We start from the raw sequence: 23,415 nt of genomic DNA on the forward strand, positions 1-23,415 counted from the left end.
CCCAGCTAGTTTTTTTTTTTGTATTTTTTAGTAGAGACGGGGTTTCACCGTGTTAGCCAGGATGGTCTCGATCTCTTGACCTCGTGATCCGCCCTCCTGGGCCTCCCAAAGTGCTTGGATTGCAGGCTTGAGCCACCACGCCCGGACTATTTTCAGCTTCTTACTTTGTGAAGGAGGGTTTTCTGTAGTGACAGCAACCAAAACAAGATTTCAGAGTAGACTGGACATAAGCAACAGACTTGGGATGTCACTGTCTTCCATCACACCCAGATGAGACCGTCTAGTTACCAGCTCAGGGCTCCCACTGATTCTACATTATGATGAGTTGTATAATTATTTCATTATATATTACAACATAATAATGATAGAAATAAAGTGCACAATAAACTTAATGTGCTTTAGTCATCCCAACACCACCCCCACCACAGTCCATGGAAAAATTGTCTTCCATGAAACCAATCCCTGGTGCCAAAAATATTGGGGACCACTAACCTAGACACTTTCAGACACCTGGAGGAGTCCATATATTGAATCATGAATTAGGGATTTGTTTGCCTTACAACTGGGGGGATACAGAAAATTAGATGGTATGTAGTTGAAAGGAAATAAGACCCAAGACTGCCATTGACCTCAGGAGTGAATTCGAGGCACCAGAAGTGGAGTTGAGCATTTTACTAAAAAGTGAGTAGGAGTTAAGCTCACTGATAGAAGAAAAGCCAAAGGAAGACTTAGAGTGGCTGCCTTCTCAGTCCCGAGCTTCGCCTTCCCTGTGCAGATTGGTCTCTCTATTATTCTTTCCTCCTTTCCTTTTCCCCTGTGACTCTTGATCTTTCTCATTCTGTTCTTTTTATTTATTCTCCTCTTCAACTCTAGCAGGCATCATTGAGACCTCCATATGCTTCTCATTATTACAAAGAAAATCACAATTCTGAAATTAGATGCGAGTCTGATGGAAGTAATTTTGATTAATTGATTCTAGCAGCATGAATATGTTGCACATAGACCTCAGCTTGAAATGCCTTGATTTGGAAGTTAATACTAGGTAAGAAAATGCTTATAAATGTTCACTTGGGGATTCAGAACTCAGAAGTATAGCTGCAGTAGTGTCAGCATTTTACACAGAACACAAACTTTTTTTTTTTTAGTAAAAATATTATTTTTCACTAAAAATAATTTTTGTATTTTTAGTAGAGACCGGGTTTCACTGTGTTGGCCAGGATGGTCTTGATCTCTTGATCTCGTGATCTGCCTGCCTCAGCCTTCCAAAGTGCTGGGATTACAGGCATGAGCCACAGTGCCTGACTGACAAAAACATTTTTATGGAGGAAAAAAGGTAGAGGTAAAAGACCCCTAATTTAAGCAAAGTATTTCTATTTCTGTAGGCTGGGCACAGTGGTACACGCCTGTAATTCCAGCACTTTGGGAAGCAGATGGCTTGAGCCCAGGAGTTCCAGACCAGTCTAGCCAACATGGTGAGACCCTGTCTCTACAAAAAATAAACAAATTAGCCTGGCATGGTGGCACATGCCTATAGTTCTAGCTATATTTGAGGGACTGTGGTTAGAGGATTGCTTGAGCCCAGGAGGTCAAGGCTGCAGTAAGCACTCCAACCTGGGCAACAGATTGAGACCCTGTCTCTAAAACATGCACACACGCACACATACACACGTGTGTGTGAGAGTGTGTGTGTGTGTGTGTGTGTATATATATATCCTACTTGGTGAGTATGAATATAAACTACCATAGTTAATATTTTTATATTGCTATTAGAGCTGAAAAATGTTTAGAAGCCAACCATTTCCTACTTCCCAATTATCCCATTTACAGGAGAAGATATTAAAGTCATTTAAAGACTACATGAACATTAATCCTAGCCCTCATTTTCTTTTTTGTTTCTTTTTTTTTTTGAGACGGAGTCTCGCTCTGTCGCCCAGGCTGGAGTGCAGTGGCGAGATCTGGGCTCACTGCAAGCGCCACCTCCCGGGTTCACGCCATCCTCCTGCCTCAGCCTCCTGAGTAGCTGGGACTACAGGCGCCCGCCACCACGCCCGGCTGATTTTTTGTATTTTTAGTGGAGACGGGGTTTCATTGTGTTATCCAGGATGGTCTTGAGCTCCTGACCTCATGATCCTCTCGCCTCAGCCTCGCAAAGTGCTGGGATTACAGGCATGAGTCACTGCGCCTGGCCTCTTATTTTCAATATAATTTTTTTTACTTATCTCTGCATGTTTATAGGTAAATAATGATAATCAAAACAATTATAAACCAGAATTAGATACACATACATACATACACATTATATTTTAGTTCAGAGTGATTTAGATCACTAGGCTTGCTAAAATATTCTCAAGAAGTATGTATATATGTGTATGTATATATATTCGTATTTGTATTCACTTTTAAATATTAAAATGTCTGTAGAAGAGTCATGAGACTTTAGAATAAAAATAACGAAAATAAATACCAACGCATTTATTGTAAAGTCTGCAAGTCATAAAAGAGATCCGTTTTCATGAGTTCTGCTGTGCTGACCTGTGGAAAACAAAATATGAGCAGGGTTTAACTTCTGCAGTTGTAATTAATCTTTCTAAATTTAACATCATTCTACAAGAATAAAATTTTTATCGGTCCATGTTAAGTGTGTAAATAAATTCAATGCAAAGTAATGTTTAAACATTTTTGGCTGTTGCTTTTCTAAATTCATCAAAGGCATTTTCATTTAGGTCTCAGTTCATAAGTTCTTCCCTGATCTCCTTTTTAAAAATAGCCCTGCCATTCTCTATTAAATCAGCTTATTCTCATTCCTGTGGAGCGCTTGTCAGTACCTGAAAGTATCTTGTTTATTTATATTTTTAGTTGTTCACTCTTATCTAATCCAAGAGCAAATCCAGGTTTCGTGGGGTCTAAAGCTAACACGATTCTGGTGATCCTTTGAAATAAAATGATTTGAAATTATGAGTACAGCAAGTCCTTGAATAATGTTGTTTTGTTCAACATCATTTCATAATAACACCGATGAGAAAAACACTGACTCCCAGAGGGACCACGGTCTGCGTGGAGCTGGCACCTTCTCCCCTGATCCGCAGGGTTTTTTCTGGGTGGTCAGGTTTCCTTGAACTGGCACGTCCACATTGTCCCGGTGTGAGCAAGTGCGGGTGTGAGTGTGAGTGAATCCCGTGATGGCTTGTTGTCCTGTGTAAGCCTGGCTCCCCCGCCTTGTACCCTGAGCTGCTGAGATTGGCTCTGGCTAATCACAACCCTGAACTGGAATAATTAGGTAAATAATTATTTTATTTTTATTAAATATATTTATTATTAAATATATGTATGTCTATTAAATATATGCATAGCTAACATTTATTTGGTTAATAGTAGGAGTGTTTTGGTTTTTATTTAGGAGTTTGGTGATGCTTTTGTGACTAGAAATATGCAGTAGAAACTTACGTCTTGTTTACATCAATTGGTCAGTGTAAAGTTGGATTTGTGATATGTCATTTGGCTTAAAGTCGCTGTTTTCAATAACTTACTGACTTACTGTACCAAATGAGGTAGAAGACGTCGCAGAAAGCACTGTGCAAGGGAGTGGACCTGAAGCTTTTCTTCGCTGGCTTCAGAGTAAATCCAGCCCTGGTCTTACCCATCAGCTTGTGAGATTTCCTAGGCGTAGAAGCTTTGTTTCTTGCTCACTGCTGAATCTCCAGCACTTCACAGACACTTAATACATGTTTTTTTTTGAGTGAATTAGTGAAGGTGCATGCTACAATCATACCTCCTTTATTGCCCATAATTGCTTTTCTCATAGCAAATACAAATTTCTTCTGTTCTAAATAATGAGGCATAGTGATCTCATTATTTCATTGTTCCATTTGAGTTCCTGTATTTGTTTGCTGTGGTGCTTTATGGAAAAGTAATTTTGTTGTAATAAGGACTTCATTTTTTCTGTTTAAATTGCTATCCAGCATGACGTCTCTCAGGATATAATATTATATTTCACTGTTATATAATTGTGAAAGGCTTAGCAAGATCATTCTCACTTTCCCTTTTGAGAATTTTATGGGTACTTGTATTTATTTATTTTTGACTTAATTTTGTTTTCTGAATTTTGCCTCCATGAGCATATACTGATTTTTACAATAAAAATAATGAAAAAAGTTTTTGGGAGAAAAACAGAGTAAGTTTTGTTCTCACTGTTTGCCTGAAGCCTATCACCATTTTGCAGAACACTTTTACTACATGAAATTCCTGTTCATATTCCCTACTCACCTTATCCTAATTTTTTTTCTTTCATAGTGGTGGTAGTTTATTTACCTAACAGGGGGATGTCTGCTAAGAGTTGAAGTGTTTCTCAATGCATAGCTTTCAGGCCTGAATTTTGTAAATATGTGTACTTCTTTTTTTTTTTTTTTTTTTTTTTAAGAGATGGATTTTCACTCTGTCGCCAGGCCGGAGTGCAGTGGTGCGATCTCGGCTCACTGCAGCCTCTGCCTCCCGGGTTCTAGCGATTCCTCTGCCTCAACCTCCCTAGTTGCTGGGACTACAGGCGTGCACCACCATTCTCAGCTGATGTTTTGTACTTTTAGTAGAGACAGCGTTTCACCATGTTGGCCAGGATGGTCTCCATCTCCTGACATCGTGATCCACCTGCCTCGGCCTTCCAAAGTGCTGGGATTACAGGTGTGAACCACTACGCCTGGCCATATGTGTACTTCTGTTGTTCACTTGAGACATCCTGAAATTGCAGGTGAATTATAGTATTATTCTTACTTGTTTGAGTATTAGTAACTACAGGAAATAGTCACTGTGTGGGCCCACAGATAGTCTTCTTTCATTTTTTTCTCTGAGATTCCTACATTTTAAGGGCTTACATTCAAACAGCCTGGGTGTATTTGATTGTAATTAATTAATTAATTTTAAAGCATCTGGGACAATGTGGTACAATAGTCTGATCAAAGAGTTTCAATGTGCTTTCACTGATGCAAGCAAGATACATTATTTTAGGAAGTGTCTCAAATGAAGAGTTCTGCATCTGGCATGAGTGTGGAGGTGGATCAAAGCCAGCCGCTGGGCTACGTCCCATCGTAGAATACTGACTGGCTAGAGTGAAACTATTAAAAGCTCAGTTTAGCCTCAGTTTTCACAAATGGTTTATACATTTTAGGAATTAATTGTAACTAGTTTTAGGGCTCTCTTTTCTTGTTAGTATGACTCAGAATGTTCCAGGTTAGCTAGTCCCATTCTAGCACTGGGAACTCCTGCTAATATTAGCCTAAGAAAGGATAATTAAGAAGAAAATCTGTCCTTAAAATAAACAAATGAAAGATCATGTGCTTGGCTGTAGGTTAAATAGAAAGGACTCTGAGATTATGGATTCGATTTGAATTATCCATATCAAAGTACTCTGTTCATCATGGAAATGAGCAGGTTTTCTTGAGAAGTTCTAGCGTTAAACAGGGAAGTATGGAAAAGTATAATCAATGAATATTTACTGAGGGAATTATAAGGTAAGGATGTAAAATTAATCCCAATCGCAAAGTCGGTGATTTTCAAACACTAGTTGAACATAATTATAATGTGTATCAAGGAATCAGACTTTGTCTACATTCAATATTCTTCACGGAATTTCTAAGAATTGTTCTAAAATTAGCAATCAGAGTTCTGTGACCTGGCAGGATGGGCTTGAGTCTTCAGGGATTATCAGGAATTCACATATTTTGGAGGCACAGCAGAGAGGGTCCTTCAGCACAGATTAAAATTGCATGTCTGTCTGTAGTGCTTTCTCTTTTTAGTGTGAACATTGCCAGATATCTTACAGCAATGATGGTGTAGAGCATTGGTTCTCAAATCTTACTGTACATCAAAATCGTCTGGAGGATTTTTGTTAAACATACATTCCCTGCCCTTCCTCAATCCACCAGGAGTAGGTCTGGGAGGGACAGAGAATTTGCATTTCTAACAAGTTCCCTGATACAAATGGTTGGGGAGCCCCACGTAGAGAAATAATGATGCAGGGTATTGATGGACTAAAAAATCACTTATCTGTATAGTTTTAGGGTTATAAATCTGTCAGAGTCATCATTTTATATACCTTCATGAAAAAAATGAGAAAAGATTAATTCTAAAGCTTTTCTGTTGACAAAATGACAAAGCTGTTCATATAGCTTTTGATGCTGGAAAAATTAAATATAGCAACTTATGACTACTAATTAGCAAAAGTAAAGGTCTTTAGGATTTAGAATAAGTTCCCATGTATTCTTCATCCAGTCACCCTCAGTGGTAATCTCTTGCCGACTATATATCCAAACCAGAAAATTGACAGTAGTCCAATCCAAAGAATTTATTCATATTCCACTAGTTTTACAGGCACTCGCTGTGTGTATATAAAGTTCCAAGAAATTTTTATCACATGTGCAGATTTGTGTAACTACTACTGCAATCAAGATACAGATAGTTCCATCATAATGAAGATCTGTCTACCCCTTTATCGAAACATTTACCTTCCTCGTTCCTATTCCTTAACCTTTAGCCATTCCTTTTTGGGAATGCACCTATTTTTTGCTGTTCAGAGCTTACACTCTTCCTATGCTGGCTAAGGTGGAATTTAGAGCTATGGGATTGTGGAAAACCATATTCCTAATAGCCATTAGATGAGCAGCTTTTAGTGCTATTTAAGGTAAAATCTCTAGTTTTTACAAGATGGATCTTTGTTTACATAGCACAATAAAGCGGTGGTGATTCCTAAATGTAGGCCATGCGTTTCCCTATTTTGCCACTAATAGGGAAAGAGGTAATATCCGTTTTGAAAGGTCTGGCCAATGCTTTAGCTATAATTTCTAGAAAGGTTTTACCTTCAACTTTTCTACACTCTTCCAAAACTTTCCAGATAAATGGCGCCAGAGGACTCTGTAGGTCTTATGTGTCAGATGGTTGTAATTAGAGAAAAATGCCTGCTAGCCGTGTCCACATTTTAAGGAGAGCCTTATAAGCTGTCTCCATGGTCTGGCACTTAAGTGAGAAATGACTTATTGGTATTTGAGTCCAAAAGAAAATAAGATCTTAAGAGTAAGAAGTCATTAAATGATTGGCGCCATTGTTTTTGTGTAGTGAGAGGTGTAGCCCAGTTAAGGTATTGCAGTGGTGTCTCCTGATATTTACGGTTACAGCAGAATGCAAAAGTTGAGATACTTGTTTCTTTCATCTTTACAACCAAAACAAATCTATTAATATTATAGTGGCTTAACATGAACAGAAATGGACTGAACCTGGCAGGCAAAAGAGAACATTTAAAATTCTCTGCCTATTTTCTAGCTATTCTCTAGGGCTTGGTAGCGTTCTTAAATACAGAATGCTTTGAATGCCTGAAAATACACGTATAGATTTCTCTTTTGTTCTTTCCATCTAGCTCGGTCGTTCTTAACATTTAGTTTGCCTCAGAATGAAAGTACAGGTTTAGGCACAAAACCTCGTATGTTATTCTTTATTGAAAATTTAAGAAATTTTCAAGAGTAATGTATTTTAACCATATAGAATTTTTACCTTGTTCTTTGGGAACCAAATCCCTGCCTAATATGAGGCTCCACTTACATATGTACACATGAATTATTTTAAGTTAAGTTTTTTAAAAATTTCAATAGTTTTTGGGGAAGAGGTGGTTTTTTTTTTTGTTACACGGATAAGTTCTTTAGCGGTAATTTCTGAGATTTTGGTGCACCTATACCTGAGCAGTGTACACTGTACCCAATATGTAGTCTTTTATTTCTCACCCCCATCTATCCTTGTCCCTGAGTCCCCAGAGTCCATTATATCGTTCTTATGCCTTTGCGTCCTCATAGCTTATCTCCTACTTGTAAGTGAGAACATATGACATTTGGTTTTCTATTTCTGAGATACTTCACTTAGAATAATGTTCTCCACCTCCATCCAGGTTGCTGCGAATGCCATTATTTCATTCCTTTTTATGGCTGAGTAGTATTCTATGGTGTATATACACCACATTTTCTTTATCCACTCGTTGGTCAATGGGCATGTAGACTGGTTCCATATTTTTACAATTGCGAATTGTGGAAGTGTCTTTTTCATATAATCACTTCTTTTCCTCTGGGTAGATACCCAGTAGTGGGATTGCTGGATTAAATGGTAATTCTACTTTTATTTCTTTAAGGAATCACTATGCTGTTTTCCATAGTGGTTGTACTCATTTAGATTCCCACCAGCAGTGTAAAAGAAGTGTTTCCTTTTCAACTCATCCATGCCAACATCTGTTCGTTTTTGATTTTTTAAGATACTTTTATGAATTATCTCTTGTGACTGTTGCAACAATCCCATGAGGCAGAAAAGGCAGATATTTCAATTTTTAAGATGGGAAAATAAGACTGAGAACTTACATACAAAGGAAGATAATCTTTGAAATGCTGTCTATTTATTAATGTGCTTTTCTCTTCGGCACTTCCTTGTACATCCACTTTACCTTGAGATAAATTGTGATTATTGTATCAAAAATTCAAAAGAAAGAATCCATCAATGTCTACAAGAACCTGATTTTGCTGAGAAGAAATGCTCTTGAGCATAAAAAGGGAAGATACTTGAAGGAGGCAGGATATAGAATTTATATTACAACAATGCATTGGAAAGGTGACGGAAAAATTCTCAAGGGTCTAACTTGCTAGGGGATGAGGTGAGAGTATGCTGGCCAGGGCTAGGAAAGAGATTTGGGTGGGATTTGACCTTGGAGGTTGGTGTGTCCTTGGAGGTGTAGACCAACCTTGAGGCTCACTTGGAGAGTCAAGTCAGTATTAAAGGACTTCCATGCATTGTTTGTGACCAAAAGTAGGAAGTGAGTCTACCAATACCCAGTCAATGACTTTGATGCCCTATAGTCATCCAGAAGAAGCCTGCATGTTAGCTGTGTAAGGACCTACAAAACTTTTCTTCATGGCTGCCTGGTATCATCCTTTCATGAGAATTGTTGACTTGTACCTTATTTTTCTGAATTCCATCTAAAATGACCTATATGGATACTCCTCTTTTCAATGGCCAGGATGGCTGATAGCTCTACCTGTCACTCCCAGAGGGATAGTGTAATATGAACAGAAAAAAGTTCCCTAATGCTGCTATGTAAGTGGAACTAGATGGTAGTGAAAGCCATTGCTTTTTCACAGTTTGACAACAACAGGGGAGGCAATTAAACTGGGCTCTAGAGCCCGTGTTCTGTCCACTCTACCACACCAGCTCTCCCTATTTTCTGAATATCATGCAAATAATGAAGTAACAGGTCATGAATGCGAGATGGGAAACAGAAAGCAAGAATCAAAGGAAGCAAAATAAGACATTTATGTTAATGTTTCAAAGACTCAGACTAGCTTAAGAAGTCATTATCTCTCTTAGAATAGTGGTGAACAAAAAGCACAAAATTTTTTCAGGTCAGAAAATGCAAATTATGTTAGCCCTTATTGCAGAGAGTTTAAAACACGGAATAGATTATCACTATTTTTTTGATGTAATTCATACAGTTTGCATCTGCCCAAACAAATAATTTTTAGCCCATTAATAATAATCTCTTGCCTACAGATGTGTCATCTTCAAGGAATGTTTATTGATTACTTGCCAAGACTAGGCATTGAAGATACAAAGATAAATAACATGTGGTTCAAAAAGAACTAGAGAAGATCATATTTTAGTCGCCTATAAAAGGTCAATTACATATATATTGCAGCAAGCATGAAAATAGAAGTATAGACAAATGTTATACTACAGATACCAGAGGATGGAAGCAACCACCTCTGCTTGCTATTTGGGTTAATGCTTGAAAGATGAGAGAAAGACTGAAAGGTAGAGAAAGGGGAGTAAGAGAATAGGGCATTCCAGCAAAGGGAAAGAAGAGGTACAGCATAGGGTGTACTGGGGAGTGGTAGGAGATCAACCCACAGAGAAAGATGGAGGCAGGTGGGAAGGGCCATCTAGGCCAAGCTGTGAGTGGGCTTCAAGGTCACGGTGAGCTGGGAACACCCTCATAACCTCATTCCCGCTTCCTTTCCAGCCTTACTGGGTGCCACATGTTCTCTCCTTCACATGCACTTTTTCTGTCTTTCAAGCCTACTCTGACCTTTCTCACCTTGATGGCTTCATCCATGCTGCATTTCTGTCTGAAATAGTTTTCTTTTTCACCTGACTCTTCTTGCCCTTGTCCAAACATATTACCCTCGGAAACCTGCTCCTTCTCTCTTAGGTTTATCTTGATTTGAGAAAAATGTTGCGTGGCTCTCTGAGAAACTAAAAAAAAAGTAGGTTTCTGCTTGTTATTTTATCTTCATTTTTCTCATAATACTTACCATGGTTTAGAAATATAGAAATGACCATTGACAAGGCACATAATCTGTAATTGTAATTTTTGGTAGCTGGGTTTTTATTTGCCAGTTTGACTTCAAATTCTGCAACACATTCCTAGAATACTCTCTCATTTCTTCGTGTGTTTCAAAATACTACCACTCCCTCCAGATCCTGGTGCCCTGAGGAGAAATCAGCCTGGAGTCTGAAATTTAGGACTGTCTTTTTGAAGACATAGTTTAAAACCAGAGAAGAGGAAGAGATCACCTGGGAAGAAAGTGTAAGTGGTGAGAGAATTAATGCCATAGCTGAGGGTCATAGAGACTCTGGTGGAAGATGGTGAGCCCCAGCTTGGGTATGACCAGCTTAGACCCTAAGTCATAAAAACTCCTGATCTGATCTCCCCCTGCACCTCAGACCAGGACATCAAACCTCTTATCTGATCATCTCATTTGCTTGTCATAAAGATACCTCAAACTCCACATGTCCAAGCCTCAATTCCTGACCTTCCTCATCCAATCTTTTCCCTCTTCTGAGTTCTTTCTCCCATTTGATTACTATGCCAGGCAGCAATATGGGGATTGTTTTTGACTCTTCCTTCTCTGGCATCCTCTTCATTCTTTATTCAACTTCAACTGTGATAGTATTTACTAAAGTAGTGTATAACCGGGAGAAGTGATCTAGTCTGGGTAGTCAGGCAGGTCTTCCCCGAAGAAATGACTTTTGACGTGAAGTTTGAAGAATTAGGTTCCTGGGTTATGTGGGATGATGGGGAAGGAGGAAAGTTCCTGGAAAAGGCAACAGCTTCCTTGAGTCAGGAGGCGAAGCTGAGGAACTAAAATAACTCCAGCTTGCTTCGAGCAGAAAGAACAAGAGAAAGTGTCTTATGAAAAGAGGTGGAGAGGAAGAAGGATCAGATCAAGGAAACCGTCATAGGGCGTGTTAAGGATTCCAGTCGTACGGTGAATATGATGAAGCTTTTTTTTTTTTTTTTTTTTTTTTTTTGAGACGTTGTCTACCTCTGTCTCCCAGGCTGGAGTGCAATGGCGCGATCTCAGCTCACTGCAAGCTCCGCCTCCCGGGTTCAAGCGATTCTCCGGCCTCAGTCTCCCAAGTAGCTGGGACTACAGGCGCCCGCCACTACGTCCGGCTAATATTTGTATTTTTAGTAGAGACGGGGTTTCATCGTAATGGTCTGACCTCAGATGATCCGCCCACCTCGGCCTCCCAAAGTGCTGGGATTACAAGCATGAGCCATGGCGCCCGGCCCAGTGAAGCATTTTAAACAGAGGGATGACTGGGTTGAGTTAAAAATTTAGAAGATCGTGCTGGTTGTTCTGTGGAATAGAATGTTGATGGTACAAAAGAGAAGCTGTGGGGAGACTCGTTCGAAATGTAATGTGATAGATCATGGGTGAGCTCTCAGATGTGGAGAGAAAGGGAAGCGGATAGATTCAGATGTGAGTGGTCAACATTTTGCTTGATCTAACACATTTGTTTGGGCTTCATATCGCTTCCACAGTCTCCTTCTCCTAGATTACCAGATTTCTTGCTATTGTGTCTGTACATTGCATGAGCTTAACATCCATCACTTGGTTTATACTTTGAGTCTCTCCTTAACGTACAATCTCTTCTCCCAATCACTTCCAACATTTCTGTCACCTTCTTTACTCATTGACTTGGGCTATTCATTATTCCTGGACATTGTTTTTTTTTTTTTTTTTATCTTAAACTCTGTAACTTTTCTCGCTCTCTGTCCCACCATATTATCCTTTTTCCCCCCTATATGTTTCTAAAATGCTATTCAAGGCTTACATCAAAGACCATTTTCACCAAAAAGTCAATTCTGTCTTAGCATAAAATGACTTTTTCTTTCTGCAGCTCCCAAGTACTATAATTTTTCTTTTTTACTTTTAATGAAATTGGGCTACTTCATTCAATTCTTAAAATGTCCTGTTCCTGCAGAGACTCGTGTTCCACTCTTTCTCTGCTGTGTTCTCTATCTCAGAGGGCTGGCCTTTGCAAACTGTTTTTTTACCAGACTCCCTTGGCAAATGGCTTTCCTCCATGTTGTACCAATGGGAGGTGTTGGAGGGAGGCTGGAAAGGGAGAGGAAGTGAAGAGCTGACAGCACATTCTCATATGGTTGTCTAGCCCGCTGATGTTGAAGTAGATGTTACTTCTATGAGAAATCAGCTGTAGCACTGTTGTTCTGTATCCCACATTCACAGTGACCACAAAGGGGGCACCATAACCACAATCTTGAGTGTACAAAAAAGAGTGCTTCTTGCAGAGACCACAATGGTCAGACCAGAGCTTATACAATTGCTAATTAATTAGTCCAGACATCGCCATCCAATCCATAGCCCTTGGAGATTTTGATTTCCTAATCTGCACAGAAATTGTTTATGTTTCAGTGATAAAAAAGGGATTTCTATTTTTCTTCTCAAGACTCGGCCCCTGGAATGTTACCTCTGTGTTGGATTAAGTTTACCTCTTGATACTTCTACTAATACTCATTCTATGGTCCCAGAGTCTTACTTAAAAAAAAAAATACCTCTAGACTCTCTTCCATCTGATTCAGGTAATAACTACTCTGGGGTTCCAGCTTCCTTCAGGCAGCCCATCTCGTGATCTCAGCCCTACCAAGCATCTTCCAGCATAGCACTCGTTCCCTCCAGTGGGCCCCAGGCAACCATAATTTGGCAACACCATCTCCATTTCCTTCCAGACGCAGAGGTGACGTTGGCTGTTGCTCATCTTCAGCATGCCTCACCTTTCCCTGTTGGCCATCATGCTCTTGCAACACCTTTGTAATCAGTTTTGCCGATCAAATTCCTTCTATGAACTTTCTTGGCATGATCTCTATTTTCCTGACTAGACTTTCCGTAGAGTGATATAATAGGGGGAACCAAGCTATATTTGGCACTGAAAGAACTTAAAAAAATTAAAAAAACAATTCTAGCTTTGCTGTTTATTAACTATGTCTTTGAACAACTCACTTCGCTCTCTGAATCTTAGTCGTTTCTTTTGTAATATAAAGTTGTCTCTCTTATGAGCTTAATGTGTAAGAATTCAATATAGTAATGGATGTGGGAGTACTCTGTAAAGTGCTACGTAAATACAAGGCTTGATACCCTTCATTTGGCACTCATGTTGTTTATCTTTTCGTGAATTTGTTTCTTATCCTCATACACAGATAATCAATTTTATAAGAGCACAGATCTTATCTTGTATTTTTTGCATAACCTCCCAATGACTTCTACATTGTGGTTGTTGCTTGATGCATAATAGTTGTTTGATAAATACATACTGAGTCATCTGTTAAGAGCAAGTAATGATGTTATCTACTCAATGCAGTTCCTGTGCTTTCGAACATTTCCCAAAGAAAACAAGTTACTATGTTATCCACACATTGTGAATTCGAAATTTTGAAACTACAGCATCCTACTTTAGCCCCTCTGTGAGTTGTGACAGAATGCAACAAGAGAAAAAAGGGTTTTTGATCATTGGAAAAGACATCTTCCATGTTACCTCCAAAATGCGTCATTTTTTTTCTGATTTTAACTTTATGAAAAAATGCAGAATGTTTTCTCTGACAATCATCGCAGAAGGCGTTTGTAAAACATGTTTCCATTCCACAGAAATTACTCAGGATTGTCATACCTCTTGTGGTTCTAGCATTGTACAGATTTCCTAATTGTCGTAATTAGAAATAACAACAAAAGGCAGCATCAAAAGAAACAGAAATAGAAAACAAGAGCTATTGGCGGCTAAGGAAGAAAGCATATACTTAAGCATTGGACTTAGAACAATTTCCGACAAATGATAACATGTTGGCTTAATACAAGGAAGTGGTTAGTTTGGTGTGGAGGAGCTAAGCAGGAAGAAGGAGACAACGGGAGACAGAGATCAACCAGACCCACGCTGTAGAAAGAAGAGGATCATGCTGAGATGTTACTTTCTCTTTGCAGGGGAAGACTCTGACTGCTGAGCTTGGGTGAGAGAAACCAGTCACTAACCCCAGAACCTCATTGGACTTATTCTCATGTACTACTTATTATTATTTTTGTACTATTTATTAAAAATAGCAGTATATGTATGTGTGTGTGTGTATATGTAAATATATATATATTTATTTATATATATATTATTCCTTTTCTTTCTTGAGATAGGGTCTGATTCTGTTGCGCAGTTGGGAGTGCAGTGGCAGGTTCACGCTAACTGCAGGCTTGACCTCCGGGGCTCAAACGAGTCTCCGAACTCAGCCTCCTGAGTAGCTAGGACCACAGGTGTGCACCACCACATCCAGCTAAGTTTTTGACTTCCGGTAGAGACAAGGTCTTGCTGTGTTGCCCAGGCTGGTCTTGAACTCTTGGGTTCAAGGAATACTCCCACTGGGATTACAGGTGTGAGCCACTGCACCTGGCTTCAGCATATTTTAGTGATGTGTATACAGTACACTCAACAGTCTTCATTCAGCTCTCAAGTAATCATCCTGCTCTGTCTACATGATTTCACATTAAACAACCCATTCAGGAGCTGTTTTTATTAGGATCCTGGCATGATAGATTCAACTAATGTTCCATTTTTGGCTATTTCAGTTTTGTATGACTTGTTTAAAATTCTGAATATGTGGTTTAGTGCCTATTTGTGTATGTTTTGTATGTCTATATATGAATGCATATATTTCCTTAGATATTTTCTGAATTTTTTTTTTCCCCTGAGTTAATGGCATTTAAGCATGTAGTGGCTGCTAACTCAGCCCCTTATGAGATGTTTTCTTAACCAGGCAAAATCCAGTGGGGATGAGGTGATCTAAGAATTTTGTTAACTTTAACATTTTCTGGGTTGGGATTAACTTATGTTCCTGGAATTAGGTAGAAAGTTTGAGTAGAATTTTAGCCTTGCCTTCTTTGGCATCAATGATTTAATAAAGGCTTTTCTTTTTTTTTTTTTTTGTTTTTTTAATTTGTAGATAGCAGAAACCAAGTTTATAACTCAAAAGTGCTGACAGAGCACTAGGCTTATTTCTAGATTTATGAACATAAGCAGCTGTGGTTACTGTTAAAAATAGGTCAGTTGAAGTCTGAAGTGTAATTAATTGAATGCAAAAATAAATCACTTTCCACAACTAAATGTATCTTATTGGGTATCAGTACAATTACCAGTTTGAGACTTGCACAATTAAAGTGTTTCCTGGTTACTGAGAAATCTTCATCATTCTTTCAGGCTTTGATTTCTCTTTTGTTAAAGTCCATCTGCCCAATTGTTATTTCCTATATAAAGTTTTTTTTTTTTCTTTCCTTATTAGGTCCAAAAAACATTACTTTGCCCTTTCAAGATGGGGATTTATTTTTCGGTATATTATAATAAATCACCATATTAACCTCTGCATAGTAATATATTTAAAATATTATTTGCAGCCATTGTTTTGAATATAAGTGTTCAATTTAATGGTGGCATGGCTAAAGCAGGAATGTGGAGGTAAACTGAATTTGGATTTGGCTGTATTTCCAATACCATGAGCTAGAAGAGCTTCCTTAAGCCTCTTTCCAGCTGAAGGTAAAACAAAAATTGGAATACCAAAAATCGTCACAGCACTGTTGCTCCATTGACTTGGTGCTAAGTGATTTGATTAATTCATTTGTACTTAACTAACTTTTTAGTTCTGCTGACTCAGTATACAGTTCGTATTGATATAACATAGGAACGGCCTCTTCCTCTGCTTATCCTAATTCAAACATGCACATGTGTTATTTTGTCTATCTTGTAATAGCCAAGTGGTATGATTTAAGAAATTTATTTTCTTTTCCAATCACACATTAATATTCTCCCTGCTGAAGTGTGTGGAACCATTTGGGGACAGTTATTCTCATTAGTTGCAAACTAATTTGAATCGAGCCATGTAAATCGATGCCCATTATTATTTCTGCTTTTTACATCTACCCCAGTTTTTTAATCTCCGAAAGTTTCATAGAGGTCTCTTATTGAATCTAGGACAGTTCCGATCCTGGTGTTCCCTTGCTCCAAGGTCTTTCACGGTTTCCAGTTGCTGTGGCAACGAGACATAAATTTCTGTCTCCTTGTGTGAATGTGTGACTGTGGTTCAGAGAAAGACATCATTTGAAACTTGCTGCTCCATCTCCCCAACTTTCCTGGGCTCCGGGGGGGTCAGAGGACTCCTCTTCTCCCAAACACACCTTCCACATTCCCGTGATCCAGCTCTCGTTAAGTAGTTTTACTTAAGCTCTATGGGTCTCCTTAAATTCAAGGTCTTCTTATAAGTCTTTTCTAAGCTCCACAATAAGATGCAGTTATATTCACCTTTGAATTACAAGAATGTGTTGATGATACTTTTAAAGATCTTATTCTGCTTGGAATTAAGAGCAACTTGTGTATAAACTACTGGCATCTTCAGGATAGGGACTGTGTCTCTCTCATCCTGGTTCTCCTTTCGCATCTAGCACAATGCCTCATACATAACACAAGGAAACACCTTCAACGTCAGAATATGTGGAGGGCAATTTCAATTCTGTCATGAATTAGATGCGATGATACTATGTATAGCTTTGGTAAGTTGCTCTTTCAATGTTCATTTTCCTTAATTGGGTTATTAGACTACATAAACACTGTAGGCACAGTCTGGTGGTTAATGAATCAATTAACCATCAAAATGGACTTTAAAGCCACTGGTGTGTATTCTAATGTTAGCTTCTTACTTGCTAATTGTCAGAGCTTAGGGAATTCACTTGAGTATCTGGTGACTCAGTTTACCCATCTGTAGAATGAGGATGATAATAATGCATCTGCCTTACAAGGACAGATTACATGAGTCAATGCTTTTAAAGTGCTTAGAACAGTAGTGGGCACATGGTAAGTGTCATGTAAGTGTTTGTTAAAAAGGAGATTTAAAAAAGTAAACAATATTTCCTTCTTTCTTGGTAATAGTTACTTCATGATCCATTATAAATTCAAACACATTTGAATCTACTGCTAGTACAGTTTCAATGTACTGTAAGAGTTTCTGTTCTCAACCAGAAAACACTGGCTTTCACAGAGGATCAGTGCTCTTATGAATAGGTGGGCGAGCTAGTGTAGCAGTTCACATACCCTCCGCCCCCTCAGACATGCATCTTTCTCCTTATGGATCTCACTTCTCATTAATTCATTGACTCATTTATTACTCTACAAACATTTATTGGATTCTTATTTGGGGAAAAAAAATGAGTAAGAAGTCCTGTCTCCAAGGATCTTCCCGTGGAAAGGGAGACACAGATATGTAAGGGGTTATCTAGAAACATTATCTAGAAATGTGATGAATGCCATAGAAGGATATGTGGTGGGTGGGGAGGGGACAGTGTGGCCATTTTTGCTTAGAGGAGTTGTGGAGGGCCCAAGAAAAGTTGTGAAGTTTGAGCAGAGTTGTGAAGAAAGAGCACACATTTTACAACAAGGAGCAAAGATGGTGATTTTATTCCTGGTAGAGATAATAGACTGTACAGACAAGTCATAAATGGACAGGAGGGCCATTTTGGTTATGGCTCAGGTTTTGTAAAAAATATGTTAATCTTGGGGGGTGCAATTAAAATGGCAAGTTTGGGCCAACTGTGAAGGATTGTGTTTGTTGCATTAGGTTTGGAATTCATCCTTAAGGCCATAGGAAGGAGGGGAGGGCTTGTAAAGTGAGTGTGTGATGCGATCAGATTTGTTTCTTTGGGAGATCGGAACTCTGGAAACAGTGCGGCAAGAAAACCAGTGTCTGCGGGGTTGGCTCCCAAATCAGAATCTACAGTTGACAATTTTCATCCAATCTACATTGCTAGCATGCAGCAGCATAACAGCTAATTAAATTAGCACCTATAATCACCTAGAAAGACATACCCATTGACTATTAGAGTCTAGAAGACGTTCATAGAAGGGCAAAGTGCATTATCTGAGAATGACTGGTGTAGATTGACACATTACATTTAATATAATTGTATATCTCCAAAAGCAGAAATACCTATATTTTGTACAATTCTGTATTAAATGAAAATATGAAACTTTATTTTTTATATTTGTTAAAAAACCCACTTCACGGAAGTATAATTGACATGAAATAGCTGTACATATTTAATGTATATAACTTGATAAATTTGGAGATAAGTATACACCTGTGAAGCAATTACCATAATCTATACCATAAATAGAGGATATGAGATTTTGATGTTTGTAAAAAGGGGATTTGCCTCTTGAAAGCCTGATCCTCAAGGATCTAGAACCAGAAATACCATTTGACCCAGCAATCCCATTACTTGGTATATACCTGAAGGAATAGAACCCATTCTATAAATAGAATGCAGCGCTATTCACAATAGCAAAGATGTGGAATCAACCCAAATGCCCATTAGTGATAGACTGGATAAAGAAAATGTGGTACATATACACCACTGAGTACTATGCAGCCATAAAAAGGAATGAGATCATGTCCTTTGCAGGGACATGGATGGAGCTGGAAGCCATTATCCTCAGCAAACTAACACAGGAACAGAAAATCAAACACGGCATGTTCTCACTTATAAGTGGGAGTGGAACAATGAGAACACATGGACACAGGGAGGGGAACAACACACCCTGGGGCTTGTTCGCTGGGTGAGGAGAAGGAGAACATCAGGAGAAATAGCTAATGCATGCTGGGCTTAATACCTAGGTGATGGGTTGATAGGTGCAGCAAACCACCGTAACAGATGTTTACCTATGTAACAAACCTGTGTGTCCTGCACATGTATCCTGGAACTTAAGATAAAAAAAAAAAAGAAAAAGAAAAGCGGTATAGTTCTTTATTATTTCTGAGTTTTGACTTCTTTCAACCAAGGAGCCCCCACAAATTGCATGACCGGTCGGTTCTCTGAACCAGTTTTCATCTTGGTAAAATGGTTGTAAATGATTATTATCACTGTGGAGACTGCAAAGGTGATAGGACACAGGAGAGGGCAGTGGCTTCCTCTGTGTGAGATGACCGTTGTGGCGATGGATTCCGGACCAATGAAAGGTTCCTTTACGGTCCTCAAGGTCTCCCTTGGGTCCACTAGCTGAGCTGTCTTTAAGTCTCTCTGACAAGTTACTTATAAAATGGCTGAGCTCACATTACTAGTGAGGGGTTTTGCTTCAGATTATAACTAGGACTTTAAATGTTTCTCATGTATTTTTTGACTGCAATAGACATTCTGACTGGTGAGAGATGGTATCTCACTGTGGTTTTGATTTACATTTCTCTAATAATCAGTGATGCTGAGCATTTTTTTCATATGCTTGTGGCCTCATGTATGTCTTCTTTTGAAAAATGTCTGTTCATGTTCTTTGCCCATTTTTAAATGTGGTTGTTTGTGTTTTGCTTGTTGATTTGTTTAAGTTCCTTACAGATGCTGGGTGGGTATGAGACCTTCGTGGAATGCATAGCTTGCAAATATTTTCTCCCATTCTGTGGACTGTCTTTTACTCTGTCAATAGTTTCTTTTGCTGCCCAGAAGCTCTTTAGTTTAATTATGTCCCACTTGTCTATTTTTGTTGCAATTGCTTTTGGAGACTGTCATAAAGTTTTTGAGGTTGCAGAGAAAAGGGAATGCATATACCCTGCTGGTGGTAATGTATGTAAGTTCAGTCATTGTGGAAAGCAGCTTAGACATTTCTCAAAAACTGAAAACAGAACTACTGTTCCACCCAGCAATCTCATTGTTGGGTATATGCCCAAAGGAATATAAATCATGCTACCAAAAAGACACATGCATCTGTATATTCATAAAGAAGATGTGGTACATATACACCATAGAATACTATACAGCCATGAAAAATGAAATCATGCCCTTTGCAGCAACATAGGTGGAGCCAGAGGCCATTATCCTAAGTGAATTAATGCAGGAACAGAAAACCAAATACCCCATGTTCTCACTTATAAGTGGGAACTAAACATTGAGTACACATAGACACAAAGAAGGGAACAACAGACATTGAGGCTTACTTGAAGGCGGAAGGTGGGCAGAGGATGAGGATAAAAAAATCTCACTATGCTCACTACCTGGTGATGACATCATTTGTACCCCGAACCCCAGCGACACACAGTTCACCTATGTAACAAACCTGCACATGTACTCCCTGAACTTAAAATAAAAGTTGAGAGAAGAGAAATTTTAAAAAAAGTCTGTCATTTAAAGATGAGAAAGCCCAGCTCAAGGCTGACTAAGAGAGAGGAGGAAAGGAGCTAGCTCACTTTCAGGCTCATCTAGAAAGAGATGACATTTTGTTACTTTCTCTGTGGGAAAATTTTTATTTATAGCCATACCTTCCAGTGAAAATTTGTCCTGTCTGAACATCTACATCACTGCCAAGCGAACGGGATTCAGACATCGCTCCAAGCCTTTAGTTTCTATATTTACAACAAAATCTGCCCATAGCTGCCTGTTTACATTACTTTCATCCTATCTGGGCTTGACAAATGCTGTAAATTAGAATTGAAAAAAGGAGATAAGGAATAAGGATAGGGAAACTGAAGTATGTCCACAAATTCTAGGTCTCTGAAGAATTTCTGAGGGTGTATGTTTCAAAAGACTAGCAGAGTTTTCAGAACTCCAGGCCTGCATTCTGAAATAAATTTCTTTTCATGTGCTTTTAAAAGTCCACCTTTCCTAAGTAATTCTGAGTTTTCATTAAAATGTAGATCAATAGGTTTCTATATATAGGGGATTCTTTCACATGACTTTTATTAACTTCAAATTTTATAATCACTTTGAACACTTTGGTTTCATGATCACATCAGAATGTATTATCATTTTTTATCCAGGAGTCAGTGCTTTGATCTGTAGGAATTTGTGATTTCGGGGATATAAAGTTAATTTTATATAGTCACAGTGACTGGGTGCTTTTTCTGCTGTGTAGTAATCCTTTAGATTACAAGTAAAGGTCAAGTGACAGTAATGGAAAAGAATTTGTATTAGGTGGCAATTTTTACTGTGTGAGAAAATATATTCATCATGTTATGGAGAATTCAGTTGTTACTGTGCTGAGTGTCTTAGGGATTAAACTAGTAACTTGGCAACTCCTGAGTTAATAATTTGTATTGTTTTCATTCCTGGTTAGTTTATTTTCTCCCAATAATCGAGAAAAAAATGCACACATGCACAGACACACACAGACACACACAGACGCATACACACACACACACACACACACACACACACACACACACACACACACACACACACACACTGCCTTCACCATGAAAATCCCAAGCAAGTAAATGACATGCATGTGGGAAACTTTATCGACGAGAGCTCAGAAGATAGTGCTAAAAAACGGTTTCCAGGAACCAGTAGCTAAGAAACCAGGGCCACTTATTCTTGCCCTTAAACTTATGTGACGTTGGTCTCTTTCCTGGTCATCAGATGTGAATTTCTAATATTTTCTTTAATATTCTATTTTGATGCCTTGGCATAATGTATTTCAAATTGTTCAAAATATTTGCCTCCTGAACTTCCCAAGTTCAAGTACAGCCTACCTGGGTCCATGGCATCACCACTGGGTTTCATTGAGGAGAATCCTCAGCATTGACTTCACCTTCCCTAGCTTCTCTTGCAGTGCTCAACTCTGAGTGTGCTCCCCTGCCACTGCTTAGTCCGCCCTTCAGATCCCTCACCTTAATGGTGGTAATAAACTCGTAACTGGTCTAGGAATCTTAATTTGAATTCTTGTATTCTTCCAAACCATACATAGTTTTTCTCTAAAAACACAGCTTGGAGAGGTTGGATCTCCATGATGCCATTCAATGCTTCTGCATAAAGTAAAACTTCTAAGTTATTCTAGGAACTCTTGGATGTGGCCTTAAAATATTTTTGCCATATTTTAAACTATGTTTCTGTGCAGCTATCCTTGAGCACATCTGTTTCTTAGCTTTTTCTAAAGGGATCAGATGGGACCTCATGGTTGCATGCCCTTCACTTTATTGCTGGGCCATTATCTTCATCTTTAAACACTGTCTCAAGTGCTTCATGATACTTTACTTGGTAATTTAAGTTGGAATTAATGCTAAAACTTGCTATGGATATTTTAAAAGGTAAAGCTACGTGAAACAAAAAGAACAAACCCTATTTTTGTAAGGGAAAACACTTTTCAAATTCTATTTTACGGTTATCTTTTCTACTAAGAGGAATGATCTTCATGTTAGAAAAAATAGATTAGAAGAGAAATGATCTACAACTTGTAAATAATAGAGATAATTCGAATCCTTTTCATGAGAATATCTTCTTACCCAGATAAATTACCTTCATCATGATAGAATAATTCAAGGTATTATTGAAGACCTATTATTTAATCTTTATGTTGGATCATATGAATTGGATAATATTTCCAAATACTTACCAGATCATTCCCCCTCATTAAAATCATTCCATTGTTTTTTTATACATTATCATTACAATAGAGTCTTTCCTCATCTGCCTCCTTCTTATTTCTTATTTCTCAAACCTTGTCTTCTGCTACTCTTCATATTCTTCTACGCCAAAATCTACTCCCATAGATCCAAAGTCTATCTCAATTGTAGTAATTATTATACCATAATTTTTACTCAGTTCACTTGTCCTCCTCTATAAGGTCCCTAGAGTAGGGACTCCTCTTTTCTGTAGGCATGATGGAGAGAACATGTGTTCTAGAGTTACATAGATCTAGGTTCCAGTCCTGGATTTTCCTTTTACTACTAGTCTTGGCTAAGATGGTCAGCCAAGTTGGTTTTGTTGAAAAAGAGGGGAGAATGATGGAACAGTCGTCCAGCCAGTGACTAAGGAGATTTGCTGGCCTGCACATATCTAGGTGTGGTTATATGATTACTGATTATGATCGTCTGTAGAATTAATGTACATCACTGTCTTGGAGGCTTTAAGAAGCAGGTGCCTTCTCTGTGCTTTCCTTCCCTTCCCTTGCTAGATGAAAATGACTATGAGCCTATAAATTGTGGAAAGGACCTTGTCTCTGAATCACTGCATAGAGGAGAGCTGTCTGATGACCAGGGATCCTTCAGCTTGGGCTGTCATATATAAATGACAGATACTTTGCTGTGTGTTTATT

General features: G+C 38.5%; 1 long non-coding RNA gene across 1 annotated transcript in view; it reads left to right on the forward strand.

The window, feature by feature from the left end:
- Positions 1-3,143: 3,143 nt before the first annotated feature.
- Positions 3,144-23,415, forward strand: part of LOC123573930 (uncharacterized) — a 168,647-nt gene continuing 148,375 nt past the window's right edge. The window contains exon 1 of the long non-coding RNA XR_012414511.1: positions 3,144-3,277. This is a non-coding gene — a long non-coding RNA (uncharacterized lncRNA). The remainder of the gene's footprint in view (positions 3,278-23,415) is intronic.

Source organism: Macaca fascicularis, chromosome 6 (genome assembly GCF_037993035.2).
Source record: "Macaca fascicularis isolate 582-1 chromosome 6, T2T-MFA8v1.1".
NCBI lineage: Eukaryota > Metazoa > Chordata > Mammalia > Primates > Cercopithecidae > Macaca > Macaca fascicularis.